This window comes from Electrona antarctica (genome assembly GCF_951216825.1).
Source record: "Electrona antarctica genome assembly, chromosome: 24".
Taxonomy (NCBI): Eukaryota; Metazoa; Chordata; class Actinopteri; order Myctophiformes; family Myctophidae; genus Electrona; species Electrona antarctica.
Genome location: NC_136803.1, coordinates 1 through 7,500, shown reverse-complemented (window position 1 = coordinate 7,500; position 7,500 = coordinate 1).

Sequence of the window (7,500 nt, the reverse complement as noted above, 5' to 3'; positions counted from 1 at the left end):
GTCCAAACCTTAAAATGATCCCTGGCTATAAGACAAATATGCCTTAAAACATTACACTTGCCCTCTATGAATACAAATAAATAAAAACATAAATATTTTATTTCTTTCATAAATAGAGAATCTTTCAATCAATAGGGACTGCTCCTGTCGCAAGTTGATATATGTCCATGTGTGGTCCAGCACTATGGAATGCATATGCTAATAAAAACAACTTAATACTTCCTAAGAATAATATGAGCATCAAAGCAATATTTAAATACTTTTTATTAGCATGTGCATTCCATACATTCCCTGGGGCTGGACCACACATGGACTGGACATTATGTCATATGACATCCTCAACTTGCGACAGGAGCAGTTCCTATTGAGTTAAAGATAAACAGTGTACACTACCTAACTTTATTTTATTAAAGAAATATTTAAGTTGTTTTAGTTATAGAGGGCAAGTATAGTGTTTTAAGGCATATTTGTCTGGCCAGGGATCCCTTTAAACAAAGAAAGATAAATCCCCTTTAGGATTAAACAAGTGAAAACGTTTACAATATGTCCAAATTAATTCTTAAAAAATAGCCAATTTAATGTTTAGGTGCCCACTCTTCCTGCACCCTTTTGCAATGTGAAATGCCACTGAATCTGTACAGGCCTAATTCTTTTCCATTTTGATTCTGTCTCGTCATGGGCCATGTGAAAAATAATGATGCCACATCTCTTTTCAACTTGTGACAGCTGATGCTTGTACTGTGAAGGCAAAAGTTTCTGAACGTCTCATCCTCCATTTTTACGCGTGCTGAAAATAGCCGATCTACTAGCTCACAGCGTGTTGCGGAGGCGACACACAAGGGGCCAGTGAGGCTATTCAACGTTGAGGCGCTCGGCCCTAGTGGTAGGAGGAGGGACTACAGGCGGACCCGTGGATTCATGACCGGGAAACCCCGTGCAGCTGGGCTTTAACATTGAGCGCTCGGTTGCACTTCCGCATTTGACCACCAAAATTTGGTGGTCAAATGCGGAAGTAGACGTTCTGAGACGGTACTTCCGGCAGTCTTCCGGGTGCTTCAAAACGCCACTGAGCAACTTCCACTGACATGAATAGCTGGGGGGGCGGAGCTTCGCGCCAGTTCAGTCTCTATCCTTTTATATACTCTATGGCGACACATCGTGAGCTTGCAGATCAGCTATTTTTTAGCACGCTGATGCAACAGGTCGTACGGCGAAACATAAGATGGCTTCCCCTTTGTTTTTAGCCGAGGCGACGTACACAGTCAACAGTCAGACACACATGGCTATTGGCTCCTCGATGCGATACGATAATAAGGGAAGGGACAGTAGGTCGGGACACGGTATTGATATTAAAGCTTCATGTTATGCAGCAGCACCCACTCGCCGCTTAGCTCTGGTCCATAGCCCTAATGCTAGGGTAGAATTAGCATTAGGGCTATGGATCAGAGCTACTCTCGCCGCTATGCCTGTCCATTCTCCAGGCACTGGAACAAGCCACTCGTGCTGCCGTCTCCCACAGGGACCGACCCTCCACTATGTCGGAACTAAAACCTGTCCCCGTAAAAAGTCTGTGCATGTGAGAGACTGCAACACGAGCGTCCCAACTCCCAAGTTCCCAATCTGCTCCAGCACCTGGAAAACAAACATGCACAGCGGCGTGTGCAAAGCGCGTGTGCATCCCCTTTTTACAACTTTTACAACGCTGAGTAGTTTACTCCACATCTGAAACGGAGAAGCTGAACCATTTCCAGACGAAATGCCTATTTTAGCAACTAAATCCTCGTTCCTAATCGCTCCCCGTGGCAGACATGCTAAGGCTGCTTTCAGGTTTTCTCTCTGCGCGGCAGTGGGAGGAGGAAGTAACTACAGTAGCCCGGCAGCCTGCAGGCGAGTGCAAGAGAGATTTACCGTAAATGCCCTTATTAAAGGGAAAAAACGATTTCCGATTTTCTTTTTTTGACATCGTCCAAATCCAAAAATCGCGATTTCGATTAAAATTCGATTAATCGTGCAGCCCTACCTATGTGCATACTATATATCACAGCACGTTATCTTTAATGAGTCTTATGAGATAGAAGGAAGCTTCTTAGAAATTCTAAAGTTCCTAATTCAAATTTTGCATCAACAAAAATGTATAATTCGACACAGAGATCATCCATAACTAACCAGTCAGAAAAGATGGTGGCCATTTTGAATTTTCAATGAGAATGTTCAATTATCCCAAAAACACATTACCAAGTACGTATGGTAAATAAATTAAACAAATTGTGTCTGCAATATCATATTACATCCATAACTCATTCAAAAACGGTTATTGCTGGTTGCCATGGGTGCCATGTTGAAAATTCATGATGCCTCCACATCCAAATCTTTTGGGAATGCCTTTGGCTACAAGTGTACCAAATGTCATGCTTTTATCACAAACTGAACAATTCCTTTATATATATTGGAGCTAAGCAGCTGGACTGGTACTATTTAGATTTGTCCTGTGACCATTGGAGCCATTTTTCAAAATGGCCGCCACCTGTTATTTTACAATAACTCAAGTTGTAGACCAACTAGGATCTTGATTCTGGTGACTAATCATACATTTTCAATGATGAGGAATTCAGTGGTATTATTTAGATTTGTCCTGTGACCATGGCAGCCATTTTTCAAAATGGCCGCCATCTGCTGTTATTTCACCAATAACTCAAGTTTTAGACCAACTAGGATCTTGATTCTGGTGACTAATCCTACATTTCTGAATACAGTGGTACTATTTAGATTTGTACTGTGACGATGGCAGCCATTTTTCAAAATGGCCGCAGGACATTTCAGGAGGTGGGCTTTTTTTTAATGTTTTATCCCACCATTTTGTAACCCATTTTTTCACCCAGTGTCAATTATCTAATGTAATCCTGGGCGCTACACTTCGTCTGCCAACCTGGGGGGCAGCGGACTGACCTCATGCTTCCTTCTATGCATGAGGAGTCCAAGCTGCTTCTTTTCACCTGACAGGGGAGAGTTTCCCCGGCCGGACGTAGCGCGTGGAAGGAACACGTTATTCCGACCAGTTCCTTTCCCCTCCATCAGGCGCTCTGGCTAGCCATGGGGAGGTACAGTAGTTTAGAGACCAGGATTACGGCATGTTTTTGTGAGGGTACCTACCCTAGGCCTACGGGGAGAACATGTGAAACATGTGAGAACATGCAAACTCCACACAGAAAGGCCCTTTCGCCAACCCCGCCACAGGTATGGGCACTGATGACGGGTGCATACTTAGTTTAGACAGTTTTTGGTTTAGACTAGTCATTGGTTAGACCAGTCATTAGTCCTACAACTACAACCTATCTCAAACCCTCACCCTAAACCTAACCTCCCACGGGGCAGCACACCTAAACCTAACCTTAACCCATGTCTAACCAATGACTAGTCTAAACTAAGTATGCACCCCCTGATGACGCGGAGGAGGGAACACACCCCCAGTGCCCACAGCGTCCCCAGCGGGAATTGAACCCAGGACCTTCTAGCTGTGAGGCGACAGCACTACCGACTGTGCCACCGTGACCCCAGGAGGTGGGCTTTCTGACCTTTGACTCATCCCTTTAGGCACAGTGTTTGACTTCACTGGCATAAGTGTCGAGGGAACGGTCACCGCAGTGTAATATAACTCTACCTACTTTGAGTAGGACTCTTTTCCGGTCAACTGGCTTGTCAAGGTAGAGCACCTCAGCAGTGGTGTTCATCTCATACATTTTACCTACTCACCAATACAAAGGCGGCTTGTGTTATTAGAAAGCCTACTTTCCTTATAGTGGATGCACTCTGAGCCCCCCACCACACACGTATAAAATGCACTTTTTGGCCAGAAAGGGAAAAATCTTGTCTATGAGATTTTTTCTTGGCAATATCGGTGGAGGGCACAGTGGCCTTTCTGTCCAAAAAGTGCAATTCATACTTGTGGTGGGGGGCTCAGAGTGTATCCACTAAGGAAAGTAATCTTTCTAATAACACAAGCCGCCTTTGCATTGGTGAGTTGGTCAAACTTTCTTTATATTTCTGCAACAGAGGAGAGGCTGGTCTGCATTTCATGTGAGGGCAGGAAGACAACAGTCCCATAGCCTTAATGCAACGGCTTCAAAGGACATTAGGGCTATGGATCTGAGTTAAGTATATTAGATACATACTAGGTATTGGCCTGTTACGGGTCTCAGGGCTGCGGAGTACCTCATTAACAAAACTGAACCTGAATAAACAGCGTAAATGGAGCCCTTAACAGCGTTAAGGGTTGGGAGAGGGTTGCGGTTAGGTTTAGGTGTGCTGTCCCGTGGGAGGTTAGGTTAGGGTGAGGGTTTGAGATAATTAACATCGGTAGACAACTTGACTGCGTGTGCGTGCGTTTGTTTTGATTTGTGAGTTCTCTTGGCACAGTACCATGGGTGTGTACGCATAACAAAACCATGATGCTTCTATGCAACGATTGGTATGAAAAACATCATTGAAGCTGAGAAGGGCCATGCCAGTGTCGGCTATGGGGATTAATGTGGTTGACACGCACTGTAGGAGGAGAAGATGAGTTCAGATATGTACCAGTGCCACTGTCTGCTATTTCGTTTAAAGCTGCATTACACCTCAAGCAGACTGTAATTATGAAACCTTTTAATTAATTGTCTGGTTTGGGTGTTATTTTGTTCATAAAGTGCATGCTATTCTTGTGTGATCCTCAACACAGGATTTGATATATCCAGACTAACATTATTAGTATTGCCGCCACCACCAGTAACCATGATAGTACAGCAGCTATCTGCACCCGGGGGCATCACTATGCCAGCTTGTGAATGTGATCGACATTTGCATTAATGTTTTATTTTTGCCACGGACATGCAAAACAAGTGATCAATGATATTACCAGAACACAAATGTATAGCCTACAGTACTAATAGACTCTTGACGTGTCCTATATTGTCTACTCTATTCCACTGCGCTACACATTTTAAAATAAGTCACTTATCAAAACTTACTTTTGGGGAAAATACGATCTACAAGCTCACAACACATTACGGCATGTTGTGACCTTGTAGATCAGCAATTGTCCTTTCTTATCCACTGTATACTGGCAGGTGGCCATCCTGAGACAGGCATTATATGTGGCATAATGCATGGTCCAAGTATATTCCATGTTTGGGATTTCAATAAAATGGTCTTATACAGTAAGTACAGTTGCAGTCCGAGAAAGGGACACTTAGCTGCAAAGGTGAATGGGTGTGCAGTATACTTCATATTAGGTTATTGCAGATGGCCTTTCAGAGGACAGTGTTACTTGGGGACATGAGGAGACAGGAAGTTCTACAAGCTAAACTTGTTTTGTGTTTGTCAACGTAGCTTAAATAGTTGGTGTCAGTCCATTAAGGTGTGGTACTGTACTCTATGTTGAAGAGAAAACAATGCAATAGAAACGTACCTGAGATTCAAAACAGATAATTAAGTACATGATGAGTGATTCATGAAGGCCATGTCAGGATTTAAAGGAATGCAGTGTCACAATAGTAGTTTGATTAGGGTGCCCAACCTTGATCAGAGCTGAGGAGGAGGTCTGTGGATCAGGGAGAAAAACCGTGTCATAGAACTTAAATTAATTGAAAAGTTATGTTCATTTGAAGAGTCAGACTGTATTTGCTAGTCAAAGTTAAATCCAACATTGACCACTTTATTTTTGTCTCCACCAGGCCGAAGGCATGGGGAGAGAGTATGTTTTGCACTCCGTCCGTGTGTGTGTGTGTGTCCTTCCGTCCGTCCTTCCGTCCGTCCGTTATCAGCTAATCTCCGGCACCGTTGTCCCGATTTATGCCAAATTGTGCACACAAACTCCCTGGATGCCAACGACGAACCTCTGCCCCAAATATTCCTCAACGGCCTGTTATAGCGCCACCATGAGGCCGATTTAGGCAAAACACATTTCTGTAGATAACTCGTACACATTTTATCCATACATCACACAATTCGGTATACACTATCTCCATAGTCATGTGATCAACACAGATCTGCACAATTTCCCATCTTCCATCCTGATTGGCTAAGATTGGCTTCCAAAGCTCACATGATTGGTCCGTTTCGAACAAAATGCCACAAATCACAAACACAGTGTCCAATTTCCATCACATTATACACGCACATTTCCACTAGGCCGAGGACGACATGCCACTATTTCTTTCCCAAATCAGCCTCAGGGTGGCGCTATAACAGGCCAATTCCTGTTTTTACCTATAACTGCATCGACAACTTATGTATACGCACTCCCTAGAGGCCATGGAAAAACATTTTCCCTGCATCCCTCTACATCTGCCGGTTAAAGCGCCACCATGAGGCCGATTTCTGCAAAACACATTGTTTATGTTAGTCGCACAGATTTCATCTAAATCTCACGCAAATCGGTACACATGATCTCTGTAGTCATGTGATCAAGACGAGCCTGTTGGATTTCTCAGATTCTACACTGATTAGCTAAGATTGCCTTCCAAAGTTTTCAGGAGTAGCCCGTTTTGTACAAAATGCTCATCCAGAATTCTATCCTCAGAGATGCTATGAGTGATCTGGCTCTGCATTTCCTCAACAAAATGAAGAAAATTGTTGCAAGAAACAAAAAAACATGTTTATATTACTCCTAAACATTTTTTTTATTGCTGGTTTTGTGTTGGGCCTAGTATGTGCAAGAGAATGTTCAGTGCAAGTGCCGAATGTTCCTTATCCCAGTTCAGTTTTCTCTTCTTTGACCAACAGCAATGATGCTCAGGTGCGGTGGGTCTAAATTACTCAAAAAATTCTGCTCAGCCAATCAATGAAATGATAAATGGTACATTATTATTTACATATTTTGTTGTATTGTCTTAATCTGAGGTATTGAGCTGCCTATATTGCAGGAGGGGCTGAGGACACTTGTAGATCTGCTATTTTCAAAATATTTTTAGAGACGTACAAATATACACTTCTAGCTATATACTTCTATATACTATAGTTCTCATACTTGCATAGCCTACTTGCGTATGATAAATCAATAAATCTTAAATTAATCAATCGAAAAAAGTACACACTCTCTCTCACTCACTCACACACACACACACACACACACACACACACACACACACACACACACACACACACACACACACACACACACACACACCATTCAAAACAACTTGTGTGGCACAAGGTGCGGCCAGATTTTAGTGATGAGAGAGCCCGCCTTGGAACCCAGTTAAATTGAATTGTAATTAAATGTCATATAACAACAAGTCGTCTCAAGACACTTCTACACGCAGAACCCAGAGGTCTCAGGTTCAATTCCAGGCTTCTATTCAGCAATGTCTCTCAATGTCAATATCTTCCTGGGGTCAACTTGCACGCACACATGAGGAACAACTGCAATTAGAGAGAAAAAGCAACTGCAGAGGGTCAGCTAAGGGCCGATTCATACTCCTATTTTAGGGGGGGGGGGGGGGGGGGTTGTCATAGTATCGGTCA